The sequence below is a fragment of the Lathyrus oleraceus genome, chromosome 1 (assembly GCF_024323335.1).
Source record: "Lathyrus oleraceus cultivar Zhongwan6 chromosome 1, CAAS_Psat_ZW6_1.0, whole genome shotgun sequence".
NCBI classification, from domain to species: domain Eukaryota; kingdom Viridiplantae; phylum Streptophyta; class Magnoliopsida; order Fabales; family Fabaceae; genus Lathyrus; species Lathyrus oleraceus.
Genome location: NC_066579.1, coordinates 205846599 through 205866311, shown reverse-complemented (window position 1 = coordinate 205866311; position 19713 = coordinate 205846599).

Below are 19713 nucleotides of genomic sequence, written 5' to 3'. Positions count from 1 at the left end.
TGGATTGAAAACCTGAAAAGGCGGTCCAGGCAAAAATTAGGGATTAAAGCGTATGACTATGTCCCGTTCTCAGACAACTTCATCCAGGTTCAAAGGACTGAACAAGCTAATCACTTCTATTCGACAGCAGGAGATGAGAGGCTTGAAGACATAATGGCAGTAGTGGAATTAAAGTCAATAGGACGTTTTCGGCATAACTTTCTCTTTGTTTTCTTGACAATTTCCTCTTACTAGGATTTCTGTCTCCTTGTACACAAATTGCCTGTTTATAGGCCCTCTTTCGAAATCAATATAATTTTAGTTTCAAAAAAAATAAAAAATAAAAATGCTCTTGTTTTACTTTCTCTGTTTTGTTTGCATAAGCGTCCATTGATTTAATTCGAATTAATATATGCATTTGGATATGATCGATGTTTACCAAAAATGCGTGCATAAAATAGAAATAGCGATTACTACTAGACTTCAGGATCGAGGAGAAGGTCTAATCATGCTTTCCAATGAATCCGTTGCTAATCCTATTCCCCAGCAAAGCCAGTCATTCCCAGAAGAGAGTGGCATTACTAGACAAATGGGTCATCTCTTCCACCCCCAGCCGGGCTTCTGTTGAGCATTTCTACCATCAGACAGAAATCAAGCATCCCCGACTAAGAAAGGGTCATCGATACCAGTATCTCCCAACCAGAAGATTGAGATTTATTTTCCCCAGTAGAGTCCTCAGGAAGAACTTTTCAGATGCATAATTCATTCATTACATCATTTCACAGCATACGCATGCATACATCGTTCGCAGTTATTTTCGAAAGCATAAAACATCTCATGCATCATGACATGGCATGAAGCTAACTTTATTTTTCAGGTTAATTATCTTCCTGATACAGTCAAAATAGAGAGCCATTCAGACGGACCTCTTCATCGATTACGTTCAGATTCAAATACATCTTTCAGATACACTCCATGTCAACGTTCATCCTGACGTCCTCCTAGTGATGGCATCTATAAGCCCGTCCCGGACATTTATTGCAAATACAACATATACAAATACTATCAGATATAGCCTAGCGTACGGTTCATTCTGATTCAGCTCAACATATGACTCTTTCAACTCAGATGCGATCTAACGTACGATCCATTCCGACCTTCAATAACTCCAATACGGTCCAGCATACGACCCATTTGGACCTTTAAGGCCTCGAATGCTACCTAGCGTACGGTACATTCTGAAGTGTAGTTTGGCGTATGACTACCCCTTTATTATCAGATGCAGCCTAACGGACGGCTCGTTCTGCTACTCAGAGACGGTCTAGCTTACGACCCGCTTGGATGTTCATCCCCTCAAATGCTACCTAGCGTACGGTACATTCTGAAGTGTAGTCTGGCGTATGACTACCCCCTTCATCACCAGGTACAGCCTGACGGACGGCTCAGTCTACAACTCAGATACGATCTAGCATACGATCCATTTTGATCCTTTATCCCCAGCAGTGTATGACTCATTCGGATTCTTATCTCATTTTGATTCGGCACAACATATTACTCCCCCAACAAGTCCGATACGGTCTAGCGTACGACCCATTCGAATCTTCCTTCCTCAGATACTACCTAGCGTATGGTACATCCCGAGGTGTAGTCTAGCGTACGACTACTTTTCGTCAGATACAGCCTAACAGACGGCCCATTCTGCAACTCAGATACGATCTAGCGTATGATCCATTCTGATCTGTTATCCCCAGCGGCGTATGACCCATTCTAACTCCCCAGTGAAGTCGACGGCCTAATGAATGACTCACTATACGGTCTGGCGTATGACCCAGTGACACCCATGACTTCAGATATCTTCTAACGTACGACGCACTCTGAAGCTCTCATCATCAAACTTCCTAGATGGCATCTTTAAGCCCATCTCCATGCAGACTAACTAATTGACAAGTGCAAATTTTTGGGGCGTTCTAAGTGTTCAATAATCTTCCACCTCCAGACCACGAATGGCGTACATACCATTCTGACTCTCTCGGTTCAAGAATATTGAACAGGGGCAGCTGTCATACCCCAAAATTTGCCCCTTAATATTTTAAGACATTTTTCAGGGCATTCCAACTCATTTTTATGACACTGATCTTAAAGGAACAAAGGCCCAGCTCACGAATGGCCCAATCCAGAAAATGGCCCAAACTGGCCTGTTCGCTACACGTTCGCTACACGCTCGCCTAGCGAACGTTCGCTACACGTTCGCTACACGCTCGCCTAGCGAACGTTCGCTACACGTTCGCTACACGCTCGCCTAGCGAAGCTGACAGACAACAGAAATTTTCGGGCTTCATTCTGAGCCCATTAGGTCATCAAAGGAGTATTATAAATACCCCAACTCCAGAACGAAAAGGGAGAACGAAAAACCGAGACGGAGACGGCCGGAAACCCTGGCATAGCAACCCCGGAGAGTAGCCCAGAGACGTCGGAGTGAAGAAACCCTGACGGCCGCTCATTCACACCGAAGTTACCGCCGCCCAACTCAACCCGATACCAAAAGTGACTTGCCAATTCAGCATTACCACTCCATTGCAAACAGGTTTGTGTATCATTATTGTTTTATGCTTCCAATTTGTAAATCTCTAAATACATAATGCATCATGATTGAATTTTTGGATATGTAATTAGACTTTGCATGTGAATTCCAGTACGCCTGAATATCCTGAGTGTTTGACCATATTATTTCTGTAATTGAATGCAATAAGGCATGCAGCATGCTGAGATCATACTGTTCTGCAATTCAAAATCCGCAGCCGCTCGCTAGCACATCGCTAAGCGAGCATTCGCTAGGCGAGGCAGAGGCGAACGGGACAGCCGTTGATATTTGTTATGCCCTATGCGTAACCTGATCTATTCTATGTTAATTATGCACTGTTTTGCCTGACATTCATGCTGCTGTGTTTTTTTGCGGTGTAATCCTCGATTGCACCCTGATTGGTATTCTAACCCGTTTGCTGAATTTTGTAAAGGTTCACATATCCCAGGAAAAGAGTGCTGTTTAGGCCTTCCACTTTATTTGTGGGATACCCTTATGAAGATCCACCCTAAATTGCTTAATTAATTTTAATGTATTAATCTTAATGTATTAATTTTAATGTATTGATTTTAATGTGGAGATTCATCCTAATCACCTAATTGACTTTAAAATATGACCTTTAAACATGTGATTTTGGACCTCTCTTTGCTGCCCTACGGTATTACGGTATAACGGTCATGTCCCGCGAATGTAGGGATACACTTAGCAAAGACCCTTCGGTTAAATCATCATAAAATAAATCATGGTCCCTCGGATGTTGCTTTCGAAAATACGATTTTGTCCCTCGATGACCCTTCGGTGTAGCCTACGGTTAAATGATGATCGTCCCTTCGAATGCTAAGGTATCCTTACAACTGTTGCCTTCAATGACCTATCGATGACCCTACGATGACCCTTAAACATCCAAAGGGTAAAATTACTTACTTCTCAATAGTAAGGACAGTTTTACCCTCATAAGGATAGGAAACGTTCATAACGACCTTAGGAAGGTATAACTCTCAATTACTGGATCATAACCTAAAACATTTTCCACCCCTCACACTTTGCAAGTCCTAAAAAATCACCACTTGGTATACATTCATACTAGAATCATTACCAAGTTATATCTTTCTAAACTGTTTTTCAAAATCAAACGAGATAAATACTTTGTATACATTCATACGAGAATCATTACAAAGTTAAACTCTCTTTTCGAAACATTTTTTAACAATTCACCAACACTTTTCAGACAAAAATATAAGTGATCCAGCAATTAAGAGCCCATGGATAACCATGGATACAAAGGGTGCTAATACCTTCCCTTTGTATAATGTACCTCCCGAACCCAAAATCTATTGAGGTCTTTCCTGTTCTTTTCCACCTTTCCTTATTGGATAAAAGAAAAGTCGGTGGCGACTCTTGCTATCCGCGACATTGCGATAAAAAGCAAAACACCCCAAGTCAGTTCACCGTATGACACTTTTCTATGTCAATAGAGCAACATACATTATATTCAACATCTTTAAATAAATCGTTCGAGCTCATATTTATGCCTCGTAGGTGTTGCACCTGTCATTTGGTGATTGCAGATAGTAATTATAAATAGTTGTACCTAATATGTGTTTTATATTTGTTGGTGTATTATCTCAAACTTTGAGTTCATATTCAAGGGGTCAATGCTAAAAAAATCAAGGTTACTTTTGTAGGGTATTTTTCTGGATTTTAACATCAGCCTTCAAAGTTTATAATATCAGGTACAAATTATGGTTGTTTAGTTGTGTTGTTGGATGGTTTATGTTGATTCTAAAACCATTAGACATAATTCTTTTCACTATTACGACAATTATAGTTTTTGTAGTTTCATCTTTGATCATTCATTCATTTGTATGACATAATCTTTGTATTATGGTTTGGTTATTGTTCTGCAACTGTAATAAACATGCAAACTTTAGAGATCTTTAATTTGAGGTTTCGATAGGTTTATGAATCAGTTATTTGAGACCAGTTGTTGTCCTGTGTAAAATCAGATTAATTGTTTATTAACTACCTAACCGATAATGGAACATGCCTAAAACATCTTTAAAAATTCAAAAAAAAAAGTATACAAAATACCTTTGGTTGCATAATTGTGTATCGTTTCTTTTGTAATTATATGATTAACATATTACAACTTGCATGTACAAAATCATTGTGTTCAAGATTTTTTGGTTCATATGACGCGACTTATGCTACACATCCATTCGTTGCAGGTCTGTTACTATGACTGTAGTTATCTGGTTCACACTCAAGATTCGACTACCTTTATACCATAAAGCATTATTCGCCTCCTTGAAAATCTAAAGGATATGTTACGTTTTTTAATATGGATGATCATAGTTATTCCAGTGATATGATTCCAATGTGCGCCATGATTTATTTATTTTTAGAAATAGAAACCACATATTACCTCGGTTTTTAACAAAGTCGATGGGACAATCAACTTATTATCTCGGTTACTCAAAAAATCCGAGGGGAAAAACAATTCATTTATTATTATTATTTTGTTTGTAAGCTAAATGATATATTCCGTCAGTTTCCTTAATAACCGACAGATGAGATAATCATATTTTACTATAAAATCACTCGTTAAACATATTTTACCATAATCATAACTTATATGTAGCCGCTCCAAACTTGAACGCATCATTTTTTTGTGATCCATCTCAAAAAATGGTGTTGTTGTTGTTGTATTTAGAAGCTTGAAAAAGTTCTTTATGATGGATTACAGGAGCAGAAAAACATTTTTTCAATGTTGGAACAAATATTTCCTTTAGAAGTTGGGTGCATTCAATGGTTGGAACAGATAACTCATAGAAATTAGATGCTTGCAATATTTGGAACACATAACTTCTTACACAAAAGTTCTTCTTTTGTTATATTGTTGTTTTTCAATATTCTCTGTAAACAATGTAATTTTTTTTATAAAAAAAAATCATGTTCATCTCGGTTTTTAACAAAATCGAAGGGATAAATTAGCGTGTTAATTTTAGATATTGATCGTCGTTCTTAAACAAATCTTTCCCGTCCATTTCATGACTATCAATGCTTAAGACACTACCATTAGTGATCTGCGTGAAAACTAAAAAATTTACATTATAAAAGCCTTATGATATCTATAATTGATAAAGAAACGTCATGAAGCACTTGAAACTATCTACACTCTTCACTTTAACTTTTGCCATTAAGAGTTCTCTATGATGGATTGCAAGTGTAGAAAGTAATTTGGGTTTTTAAATATTCATTTGAGCAGAAAATCATTTATTTTTCTAACCCATTTTTTGTTTTATATCAGAAATAAATAACTGCAAGGTGAAGTATTTGATCTTTCCGAAATATCAAGGAGTCGAATATCCAACATATGATCTTCAAGGATAAATTATTTTATATTTTAATTTTCTGTATAAATAATATAATATTCTAGATAAACATTGCAATTTGTAAACAAATTATTTTTATTTATTTTATGTGTAAACAACGTACAGGTTTTAATCAAAAATATTATTTGTCTTACCCCTCAGTTTTATTGTAAACCGAGATGTATGAGGCACTAGTTTTATAAATAATAAAAATGCAGATGTTGGAGTTCGAACCCAAGTGCAAATTTATTTACCCCTCGGTGTTTAAAAAACCGAGGTGATAAGTCATTACTTTTCATGACTAACCCTGGCATGTCCTGATAAGACCAAGCAAAGATGTCAACATATTCTTGCAGCAATTCAATCAGCCCCTTCTTCACATTATCTTCCAAAGCAACCCCTATCTTGATTTTTCTCTTGGCGTTCTCGGTGCCGAGATTAATCACTTCAACAGACTCTTGATACGGTTGAATGACCCTTTCCTCCTGTTTTAATAACCTGGCAAGTTCTTCAGGGAGTTCACAGTCTTCATCACCCTCTTCTTCAGCTTGAAAGATTGGATTTTCAAAGTCGAAGCGAGCCATAGCAGAACTGTTATCAATAGGATCCAGTGATGTGCATCTGCATGAGTGATGGTATGTGCTTATGAGTGTGAAAAAAAATGAAAACTAAACAAAACATTGCCAAATATTTTTTGATTTTTGAAAACTGCAAAAATAGAAAGACAATGAACAAAATATTTGAATGCCAAAAGACGTCATTTATTTATGATAAAAAATGCAGGTATCCACATAGATGAGCCCTACAATGAGTCATTACGCCCTGGGCGGAACGTAAGACTTGGATATGCATGAATAAACAAGAAAAATTACTCCTCCGGAAAAGTGACTTGGACAATCTCCTCAGAAGACCAATTGTTGATGACTTCACCAGGGATCCTCGGACGCACCCAGTTATCGATGTCGCAATCGCTATCCCCATCTTCATCGTTGACCGCAGAGACCTGGCCATACTGAATGATACCAACACTAGAGAAAGTAATCGGCCCCTGACGAGTCTGAAGTGTTGAAGTACACACATACGAAACATCGGAATCAAGTTCAATTACATCAGAATCAAACGCCATGTTTGGAATATCAGCGACAACATCATCATGGATCACAGAAATAGTAGGAACAACATCTGCGAATTCATCAGTAGCATCTTCAAACACTTCTTCCTCAACCCCTTCCGCAGACTCTTGGACAGACAAATCTTCAACCTGGAGGATACCTTTGTCGAGTAAGACCTGGATACCCTTCTGTAGCTTCAAACAACCTCCACTCTGAGTAGCACAATCCAAACAACCCTTCCCACAACCGGGGAAAACATCGGCCTTCAACAAGTATCCCTTGATATCCGACAACGGAGTCTTCAGATTCATCACATCTTTGACGGGTCTGGCTTCCCCTTCCATCATATTAACATTCGCACCACCATGCTGGGGCATGGGATTGTTGACGACATTCGGAGCCGGTGCAAGGTCGATGGCGTTTGAATCTATGAGGTCCTGAACTACGTGCTTAAAAGCTTTGCAGTTCTCAATATTATGGCCAGGTTCCCCAGAGTGGAAGCTACATCTAGCGTTGGCGTCATATCCCACTGGAAGCCTACCAACAGGAGGAGCCAGAGTGCGTAACTGCACAAGTTGTAGTTGTTGAAGACTAGAAAGTAGCTGAGCGTACGACATTGGAAGAGTGTCGAAACGCCGGTCCATCATCCTTTGCCTCTGTTGATAGGCGGGTCCGTTACCCGGTTGTTGTGGTTGGTACTGAGCTGGTTGACGTTGGGGTTGTTGTTTTTGTTGTAGTGGTGCTGCAGCTGGAATGGTCACAGCCGCAACATACGGTTGCTGATGATAGTTCTGAAAGTTATTCCTCCGGTTACCCCTGTTCTAATAAGAAGACAAGGCACTTGCATCCCCTTCTCTCCTCTTTTGTTCCTGAATGAACGGCTTCTTCACCCCTGATGAAGATCCACCTCCACTCTGGGTCTTGTATGTCTTCAGGTAATTCTCCACCCTCTCTCCGGTAGAGACTACATCAGCAAAGTTGGAGGCATTGCAACCCACTAGGCGCTCCAAATAAGGTCCGGGCAGAGTGTTCATGAACATGTTAGCCATTTCCTTCTCCAACATAGGAGGTTGAACACGGGAAGCTGTCTCCCTCCAGCGTTGAGCGTATTCCCTGAAGCACTCATTGCTTTTAAGAGACAGATTCTGAAGTTGAGTTCTGTCCGGAGCCATGTCTGTATTATACTGATACTGCTTCACGAAAGCCTCAGCCAAATCCCTCCAACAGCGGATGTGGGCTCTGTCCAGCCTCATATACCATTCCATGGATGCCCCAGCTAGGCTATCCTGGAAAAAGTACATAAGCAACTTTTCATCGTCAGAGTATGCAACCATTTTACGGAAGTAGGCTTGCACACGGGTCTTTGGGCAAGAGTTGCCACTGTATTTGTCAAATATCGGGACCTTGAATTTCGGTGGCACCCTCACGCCTGGGACCAATCCCAAGTCAGCAACGTCTACTCCCAGAGGATTCTGTCCTTCCACTGCCTTCAACCTCTCTTCCAGTCTCCGAAACATAGGGTCCATACCATGACTCATTCCAAAGTCTTCCTGAAGCAAGGGGAACTGATCCTCCTGGTCATCATGGACGGGTTGTTGACCGGAGGTGACATGTAGGATCGGGGTAGGCCCCGGTCCACTGGGTCTGTTAACCTCTCCAGCTGGAGGATCAGTCAACGTCTCTGGTTGAGTAGTGGCGGGATTCCTCTGCATCATCTGCCTGAGCTCTTGCTGTCCCTGAGCCACCCCTTGAACCACATCCATGAACTAATTCATGCGAATCTTCATCTCGACGAGTTCTGCTTGTAGGCTTTCCATTACTCTCTGGTGGTTTCTGCGGGTACCGTACCGGTGAATGCCTGAGTCAGCTATCCTGCTAGTGGAACACCAAACAGCTGAGAACACTGTGGCGGTACCTGTTATGCAAGACATGAAGATGGATATGCAAATGCAATGACATGTTTATCAATTCCAAAAGGTATTCTACCCCCTTGGTTCCAGTCTCACATTTGATAAACAGTGTAAGAAGAAAACCCCGACTAGAATCAAGAAGAAGATATGAACCCCTGGGAATAGATAAACATGTGTTAAATGATGTGAATGAAAAATGATGCGATGCAATGATGTGAATGCAAAACGATGTGATGCAATGCAGTGACATGGGAATCAGGATTGCTGGATCCGCTTGAACATCTGTCAGGTTACACTGTCTGAAGAGAAACCCACTGAAGAATGTAATACAAGATCAGAACTCTGCTCCAGAAAACTGGGTTAGTTGGAGGTTAAGGTTTCCTGAATTTAGCCCGCCCCTCACTGGTAGGTTCTAAGAACAGAAGTTCGTCAACTTCAGCCCTTCAGTCGCGAATAATACGTTTACCACTGAAGGTTTGGCATTATTACGGGATAAAAGACCTCCATTGACTCCCCTCAACAGGACATCCTAATAGCAAGTTCCCAGTCTCGGGGTCCTCGGATTGATCAGCGAGAATGCGCCCACCAGAGCTAACATAAACGCGTCTCGGAGAAGAGGCCTCGACTGAGTTCTCGGGAAATGGTCACCAGAATCGACGATTTCTAGAGGAACATCTACCGTTATGGAACACCCATAGGACAAAATATATCCAAAAGAAACCTCGTCTGGACGTGGGTCTTCATGAACGACTTAACGTAGCAACACGCCACACAAGCCTCATGACTATCCACTCTAAAACCTGTGCGTACACTCAAGCCTGGGTAATGGGCTTATCTCTCATAGAACACCCCATCCCAACAAACAAAACAAACCAACAGCAGAGCTAACAGATACAACAATGATATATACACAATGCAATGAAGTAGGTAAATGCTGAAAAATAAATAACTGTACAAAAGAATGAACACCCAATAAACAAACAACCTATAAAAAGCTAGGAGGGACTCGCTCAGGGAAACCAGGGTCCCCAGTAGAGTCGCCAGCTGTCGCAGCCTAAAAAAGGAGATGCGAAAAAACAACCGGCGAGAAAGAAATGACAGAAGAGTCGCCACCGTGCGTTATTTATCCCAAAGGAGGGAAAGGAAACGCTCGAAGTAAACCTGGAAAAAAAGGAAAGGAAAAGACAAGGTCTCGCAACCAAATCTTGGGTTCGGGAGTCGATTATGCGAAGGGAAGGTATTAGCACCCCTACGCATCCGTAGTACTCTACGAGATCCACTTTTGTTGTTCTTGTCTAAAGGGTGTGGGTTTATCTAATGTACTATTTGCTAAAAGAGGGGGTCAAAAGAAAATAACTCGCACGGATGTCGCATCCACTGCATACGTATCTCATCTGAATATGAGAATCAGAGTCTTCGTAGCTCGGCTACCTATGGGCTAAAGAGGAGTGTGCTCGCTAAGACATCGCGTCTTATGCCTACGTATCTCATATGGAATGAGAATCAGAGCAAACCGTAGTTCAGCTAACTACGGGTTAAGGGTTGTGTTTTTTAGATGAACGACGTTACTACGCAATCTACCGGATGCTCGACCTTTGGAGACTTACTCGCCTGTAGTAGAAGGAGTTAACGTGTTCTTAGGAGAAGAAAAATCAATGAGTTTGTTTGGGTTTTAGGAATGCTCATGCCAACAAGGAAGTCCTAGACGAAGGAACAATGCTACCTTAATTGACATGCAAACGAGAGACTATACGAAGCCTAGCAATCCTATGGGGAGACGATCACACCATACAAAACAAACATGCATAAAGTAAAATTCCACCGAGGGGGCTCAAACCTACATGGGTAGGGCTTTAGTCAAGAGGGGTCATATCAATCTCGACAAACAAGCCATGGAATAGGTAATCAAATGGGCTCTTAACCACTGACATTGAACGTCAGGGTGAGCAAATCAAAAGGGTAATGAGGATAAGACCTCATAGCTCTTAACCCTGGACAAGGTGAGCTCATGACAAAAAGTGGGGATTCAGAAAGGTGGAACCCTCTCCATTGACTGACCGAACAAAAGATATTGGGCTTTTGTTCTGAAGCATCGACACGTAGTGCGAGCATAAAGAACGACACACTGAATAACGGGGGATTGATTACTAATCCCTTTTATCCGTCAATTGCCTCTTCAGGGAGGTCTTTAGCACTGATGCCTCTTCTTGGAGGTCTTTGGGCACAAAAGTAGACAAACAAAAGAAAACATTGCCTCCTATTGAGGTCGTCCAGCTAAGAAAGCGGTAAAATGCGGGAAAGATAAAGGGATCAAGAGGTCTACCACACGATTAAAGATCCGAAGTAATAACAGCTAAAGAAATAAGAAACCCAAAGATCTCTCGAGCTGGCACCATCAAAGAAAGCAAGTCAATACAGGTAATCGGAATAAATCTCCAAATGATATCCCACAAATAAAATGGAATGCCAAGCAAGCTATCCTTTCAGGAGTCATGTGAGCCCTCACAAAAAATTCAACAAACAGGTTAGAGTGACAAGATGGGGTGCAATCAAGAGTTGCCCCAAATCAAAATGTAACCACATGAATCATGCCATTAAAATTCACAAAAAGATCTCACAAAAAGCAACCAAGTGTAGGAGGCCTAAACCTCTTGTCAAACACATGCATCAAAAGGGTATCAAAATTCAACGTCAGGGGGCAAGGATCCACACATCAAGGCATGACATACATACTAAAACATGTGCCCACATGCAAAACCTAATGATACCTACTCTTCTAAATTCACCCATAATACCTCATACATTCAGAAATTTCAGGTTGAAAGTATAAAGTAGTGGAAATAGGGCATATCTAATTGGGGAGGATCGATTGAAATTGAATTGCACCGTTGGCTTTGCAGAACAATCTTAGGGTTTATATGAGAGGGAATTGGTTCTTTGCAGATGAGTTCCCTTCAGTCTCTGGAGGTTGCTCTGAATTAGTTAGAATCTTTCAAGGGTTTTGTTCCAAGGAAACTTCAGAGTGTTGATCGCGACTTTATGAGTCGAATTTGGGGTACAAATTGCAAGTGCACAGTTCTATCGCGTAGTTTTAAAAGATATCGATCCCACAGGGACTTATGAATCGATATACCGTTATCTAAGGTTACTTCGTAAAGCTAAGGCAGGTAATACTTTGATTGTTTGGGGGAAAAGCTAAAACTAAAATAAGATCTAAAATAAATATCTAATAAGCGGATATCGGTATGTAGTTCGTCGTAATTAGGGAATCAATTCTTTGTTGGTTTCTTGGTTTTAAAATAAATCTTTTCAGTTGACGCTATTGATTAAAAGTCTTATCTTAAACTCTCGCTCTGTTGAATAAACTATGATTTTATATTAACGTAGCTGTCACTTATAGTTAAGTCAAAAACCACTTTTTGAAAACAATAGAATCCGTAGAAACTCTTTTTAAGAAAACACTAATCGTTTAAACACCCTTATCTCAAACTCTCGCTCTGTTGACTTAGGTTATATAATTAAATTCAAATGCTTAACTCTCGTCCTCACATTCAATCTTTAAAAATACTTTTTGAAAAATGTTAGAATTTAATTAACTCTAAAAATTGCTCTCGCCCTGATCTAGAATTAATGTCCAATTTACACTGTCCAGTCAAAAACTCAAACTCTCGCTCTATTGCTTTTAACTTCTTTATGTCTTTTACTTTCGTACAAAAACCTTGTTATTAAACCTGTAAATTGAGACCGTAAAAAGAGTGATTTTAATTTTAAACGTAATTAAACCAATTTGGTTTTGATTCCTTCATTCCGCTTACTCTACATACCGATACCTAAGTAAATCAGCCAGACATGCTAAACAGACTTAAATAAATATCATGCATAAACAGATTCATCTCAGGCAAATAATATAAATAAACAGTAAAACAGGGCATATATAAATTCAAACAATAATTAAAGAACCTGAGAAATTAAATAGCAGTCTTGAACACTCCACCACAAGCCGGTTGGATTTGTTCTTGAATTCTTCAATCAAACAGAAAAATAAAAGCGAAGGAATAAAAAAACTAGATTCTAACGTAAGGTTAGATCCGGTAAAAGGTACACAATAGTTTCCGGTGTAGAAACTATTGTGCGAAAAAGAATTAACTAAGTGCTAAAAAGGAAAATAGAAATTGCAAGGGAAAACAATATAAAACTCGTAAAAGCAATGCTGTAAAAATGTGCTTGTACTGCTGGAAAAGAAAAAATGCGAAAAAGCGAAAACGGCAAAGAAATCTGGAAAAAGCGTGGACCCGAGAGCTTTCCAAAAAGCTACTATTTATACTGCTACTTGTGTAACTGCTTCCAAGGGTTTTCCGTGTACACGGTCTTTACGTTCCAAGGGTCAAGCGAGGAAGTAGCTTCAACGTGGTCTGTTGCGTTCCTGGTGCCAAAAATATAGGGGAATGGTGTGACGTCCGTCACACCATGTGTGACGCTCATCACAGGAGTGTGCAAAGCGTGACGCTCGTCACAGCCTTTGTGACGCTCGTCACAGGCACAACGCCTGTGCTTTTTGGGCTGGGCTTTGGCTTTTGATATTTGTTTCTTTTCATTCCTTTTTGCACCTCCTTTTCTTCCTTTTTTACTTGTGCTTCAAATAAACCACCTGAGATAAATAGAAAGAAAATACCGCGTAATATCTAATAAAATGAAATAAATTGAAGTAAATAATAATATAATTTAATTAAATTGAGTCCTAGAATGTGATACTATTTCATGTTATCAAACTCCCCCATACTTAGATCTTTGCTTGTCCTCAAGCAAAATACAGTATAGAACTTGTTTTAAAAATTTTAGCCAGATGAAATTTCAAAACACACATCAATTCGTACTAGGTTGCCTGTAAACCTTGTTTAGAAGTAACTTGAGTTTAATCTTGACATCAACAACCACCTTCACAACCTCAGATAACCCTACTTTATGCAAACCAGTTCGAGTAATGCCATTATAGCTATCCTAGTTCCTTTACTCTTATTTCACCCGTTTTCATTCTAGCGAAATCACATTAAGCCCTTTATCTTTTTCGCGCACATAGTGGAGTAACCGGTTAGTGATTCTGATCCCCTTTTAGCTAGAAGTTCTGGTACATAAGTCGGATAACTTCGTTATTCAGTCCATTGCAAATTGCGGGGGATCGGACCGTAGTCCTCCCTACCAAGTTCAGTACCAGATACCTGCTGAACCAACTCATAATGGATCTTTCATATTATGCTTTTGTATGATCTGCAACCTTTAGATTAAATGATATGGTAAGGATCACCTAACTTAATTAGTGCATTTCCTGATATATATATATATTTTTTATGTTACTTTGGGAATCATTCACTTATATTCATCGGCTCTCCACGTAGTTTGCTATTAAGATGGTGCTGACTTCTCGTATAAACTACTCGGGGTTACTATAAAACTAAAAGTTCAAGGAATTGGTATAATAGGTACTTATCCTGATCTAACATGTTGAAGTTCTTAGAGCGTTGTTATGGTAATAATTTTTGTCTTGATTTCACTCAAGTTTTATAAAATAAGCGACTTTTATACTTATTGAGTGTGTTGAATTTTTGTTATGGCTCATGAAAATTGAGGGGAATAGATAATAGAAAGTTTTCACATTTGGGACTTAACTTAAAATAAATCTATATTATAAGAAATATTATTTTATTATATATATTTTTTTTATAAGGGAAATAACAATGAAAAGAAAGATACATACTTGAAAAAGAAAAAGGAGGATAGAAAGAACACGGTTTTCCCCCCCATACTTGAATGAAACACTGTCCTCAATGTTTGAAGGGAAAAAATGAATTACAAAAAGAAAGGAAAAAAAAACTAAAGTTAAGGTTGCCTTCCGCCTCTTGTTCTTGGACCTGGTGATCTTTGATGTACGTCTAAGTTGTTGAACCTGCTAAGCAGATCAGTGAACCGCTGGTCGGTTATGGCATTCCTCTCTTCCTGTTGTTGTTGCATTTGGCGCATCATTTGCATCATTTCGAGATTCTGTGCTTGCATACCATCAATAGCATCCATGATGTCGTCGTTGGTTGCAGGCCTTCTTCGTCGACGACGTCGGGAGGATGGGCCAGCTGCAGTATCGGAAGGGTTGAGCGGGACTGATTGTTGTGCAGGAGCGTTATCACCTTGCTCCATTTCTTCGAACTCGTCTGCAGACGGGTTTGTATGTGAAGGCTCGGTAGCTTCGGGAGCATTCAGATCATAGAGGTGGCGGTTGGGATTGGTGACATCGGTTAAGGCAATGTTGGGTAGAACAACGCTTGGGACTGCCTGGTTATTCACCATAAGGTAATATTTTCCGCCTACTCGGTTCTTTATTAGGCGGCTGGACCGACAGTAGCTTATATCCATAAAGAGGGGAGGTAAAGATTCTAAAGTTTGGAGTCGGTCCCCTAGGTTTAAGCCAAGTGCTATGGTGGTGATTAATCCACCAATTACAAAAGGTTGACGGCCTCTAGCACATAAGGTGCGGATATGATGAAATAGGAAGGAGGCGGCGTTTACCTTAGCATTCGGTTCGAAGACGCATTCGAGGAAGAATAGTTCCTTTGCGTTGACCTTGATGTTGTTCGGTCTTCCAAAAGCTGTGTTTTGTAGGATGCGGATAAAGTACCGGATAGTTGGGTTATGTATATGGGAAACAAGGAGCTCTTCCCAGTTGTTGGCATCTACACCGGATATTTTCCTAAAGAGGTCGAAAGCGGCAACTGTGTTCCAGTTTAGGTTGGGAGGGATTCTGGGGTAGACTTGACCTTCTATGGGGAATTGTAGCATGGTACTCAATTGGTTTTGGGATAGGGAGTACTCGGTATTGAACATACGGAAGGTTGCGGTACCGGTTAAGAATTCGTCCTCACCGGTGGGAGTGTTGTACGCATATGAACTTAAGAATTCTAAGGTTAGGGATGGGTAGGTGGGTTGGTTATGCGTGCATAGAAAGGTTAGATCGGCAAGGCGGAGCATCCACTGGATACCTTGAAGTAATCCTAATTGTTGTAAACAAGTTGAATCTGGATACCTGGTAGAAGTGACACCTCGTTGTTGAAAGCGCTCGAATTGCTCCCTTTGATAATTATCATCTTCGGATCGGAAGATGATATTTCCGAAATTTTGATTTCCCGCCATACTGATGAATGAGTTGGAAGAAGTAATTAGGAAAGAAAAGAAAATATATTTGATTGTATAGAATAGTTGTGGTTTTGGAAGAGAGGTATGGTGGGTATTTATAGGGAAAAATTTGAAGTTGGAAAGGGAGTGGTTGAAAAGTGAATAAATGTGGGTAAATGTGAATAAATGGGGAAGGTAAAAAGTTGTAGGGTTGTAACGTTCGTCTCCAACAGTCTTTGTAACGTTAACATGGCGTTACGCTCGTTACAGGAGCATGACGGGTGTCATAAGCACTTTGTGTGACGTCCGTGATAGAATGTGTGACGAGCGTCACACAGTCTTTTTGGCATGGTTCTGCTAGCGTTCTTCAGAATAACTTTTGTAATTTATTTATTTTATTATTTATTTTGTGTTGCTTTAGATTATTTTATTTTGCTATTTAATTTTCCTGCATGCTATTCTACTTTGTATAATAGTGCATAAATGTATTATATTGTTAATAATTTATGTAGGCAGCAACAGTAGAGAGCATTTTTTGATAGATATTGCATAATTCATAATAAAATAGGATAATTCAATAGCTTCATAAAATAATCATAATGTAACAATGGAGAAAAACAAAAATGCGAAAAAGAAACAAATACGAACATAATTTGAAATAACATTAAATAATAAAACTAACTAAAGCTAGATAACTAAGAAAAACGACTTCTATCCATCTGCACGATCTCTGGCCGGAGGAGCAAAGGAGTTAACACGGTATAGCAACTCGTGAAACTAATTTGTCATACTGTTCATGTATCGCAGAAATTCGTATCTCATGTTAGCGAACTCTTCTCTGAGGGCGTCTTATTCTGACATCAAAGCTTCAATGGCGGTGTTATAATCAGTTCTGGGCATATGATGTCTAAGGTCGGGTATCGCCGATTCTTTGGTCTGAACAGGTTGAGGAGGAGGATCAATATCATAATAACCAGATGGTGTCCGAGGATCTGATTCAGCATAAGGAATCTGGTCATCACAAATCTCATAGTCCTGGATGGATTCAGTGGATCTAGCAGGAGAGGGGGTTTCGTTCAGATTGTAGAGCCAGTTATTGCGGTTATGAACACTAGTCCTAGGATCGGGCATGGTGAATAGGCAAAGAACTTGGTTATTAATTATAAGCTCAAACTCATCAGATCCTAGGTTTGCTATAAACATAATGTTGAAGAGGAAGGGTATACTCATAGTAGTAATGCCACAAAAAGGGCTTAAGTCAAGCATAGGCTGACGTAATCCGATAGCATTACCAATCATGGTTATCAAACCGCCTATTCGAATTGGTGCTCGTTCATCTTGGATAAGGTGGTCTAAATTTGCCAACATAAAAGTGGCACCGTTTACTGGACGGTTCTGGGAAGCACAAAATATGATGAAGAGTTCATCACGTGAAACTGTGGTACTGTTTGGCTTCTTCCCAAATAAGGTGTGGGTCAGGATCTTATGGGAATAACGGAAGGCCGGGTTATGCATGTTTCCAGAGAGAAACTCATGTTCCTCGGGATCGTCATTTCCAGTCAAGTTACCCCAAAAGTGTTCAAGTTCTCTATATTCAAAAAGTTCTTCTTGGCTCACTGTGAATGTGTCAAAGGATGTAGGGAAACCTAAAAGGTTGGTAAAATCTTGAATATTAAATTGATACTCCATGTTAAACATTCTGAACTGGATGAAACCTCTGCTTATTCCTTTCCCATGGCTGGGTAGATAGATCAGAGAACTAAGGAATTCTAGAGTCAGTCTCCGGTAAGTGACAAATTGTCTACGGATAGGAGCGGTTTCCCACCCAATCTGACTCAGCAAATACAGGACACTTTGTCTTAGTCCAAGGGCAGTCATTGCCCAGTCATCAACATACAGACTAGGTAGCATCTCTCTCGTGGCTAGTTCCTCAAACTTTTGTTTCTGAGCTGTTCCTCTGAATTTGATACCCATACGATCAATTTGTCCCATCAGGTTAGTGTTAGCTAGAGAAAAGAAAAACAAGAGTATTAGTCAGGATTTGGCCAAATGCCGAAAGAAGAAGAGAAAAGTTTTTAATAAATTAAAATAAATTAAGAGTGAATACTAAACAAAAATTAAAAGAATAATTAAGGAAGAAATAGAAAATAATAATAGAAGAAAAAAATAATAAAATATTTGTGGGTTGTCTCCCACTAAGCGCTTTGTTTAATGTCGCAAGCTCGACATAAAAACTATCAATTATAATCTATAAGTTCTTGAGGCATTTCGTTTAAGTGCAAGACTTGCGAATCTTCATTGTTTTCTGCATAGTGATAATGTTTTAGACGTTGCCCGTTTACGGTAAATGGTTCCATAGATTTGCCTTTAATTTCTACTGCTCCACTGGGAAAAACATTGGTGATTTGAAAAGGACCTGACCATCTAGATCGTAGTTTTCCCGGGAATAACTTTAGTCTGGAGTTAAATAAAAGGACTGTATCGCCTTGTTTGAAGATTTTCCTTGATATGCGCTTGTCATGCCATTGTTTTGTTCTTTCTTTGTAGATTCTGGCATTTTCGTAAGCGTCTCTTCTGAGTTCCTCTAGTTCGCTTATATCAAGGATTCTTTTTTCGCCGGCGACTTTATAGTTTAAATTTAGATTTTTAATAGCCCAATAGGCTTTATGTTCTAATTCTACCGGGAGGTGACAGGATTTTCCATAAATTAGCTTAAATGGGGTTGTCCCTATGGGAGTTTTGTAAGCAGTTCGGTAAGCCCATAAAGCTTCTGGTAATTTCAATGACCAGTCTTTCCTTGAAGTGGCGACTGTTTTCTCTAGTATCTGTTTGATTTCTCTGTTAGACACTTCCACTTGCCCACTGGTTTGAGGGTGGTAAGGTGTCGCTACTCTATGTCTTACGCCATACTTAAGTAGTAGTTTTTCGAGTACCTTGGATATGAAATGCGATCCACCATCACTGACTACTATTCTTGGGACACTAAACCTTGGAAATATTATATTCTTAAAGAGTCTAGTTACTACTCGTGTGTCGTTTGTTGGAGAAGCTATAGCTTCAATCCATTTTGATACGTAGTCAACTGCCACGAGTATGTATTTGTTACCGAAAGAGGATGGAAAAGGTCCCATGAAGTCTATTCCCCATACGTCGAAAATCTCTACTTCCAAAACGCCCTTTTGTGGCATCTCGTCACGTCTAGATATGTTTCCTGTGCGTTGACATCTGTCACATTTCTTAATAGCTGCATGTACATCCTTCCATATATTTGACCAATAGAAACCGGCTTGTAGGATTTTAGAGCAGGTCTTGGATGTACTTGCGTGTCCATCATAAGGAGCGGAGTGACAGTGTTGGATTATATTTTCTACCTCTTCTTCGGGTATACACCGACGGAAAATACCATCGGGGCCTCTTTTAAAAAGTAAGGGGTCATCCCAGTAATAGTGTTTTATGTCATAGAAGAATCGTTTCTTCTGTTGGTAGGATAAGGTAGGTGGAACTATTCCGGCAGCTAAATAATTGACGAGGTCAGCGTACCACGGTGTAACAGATATAGCTAAGGTGGTTTCTACCTGTTTATCAGCTTTATTTTCTTC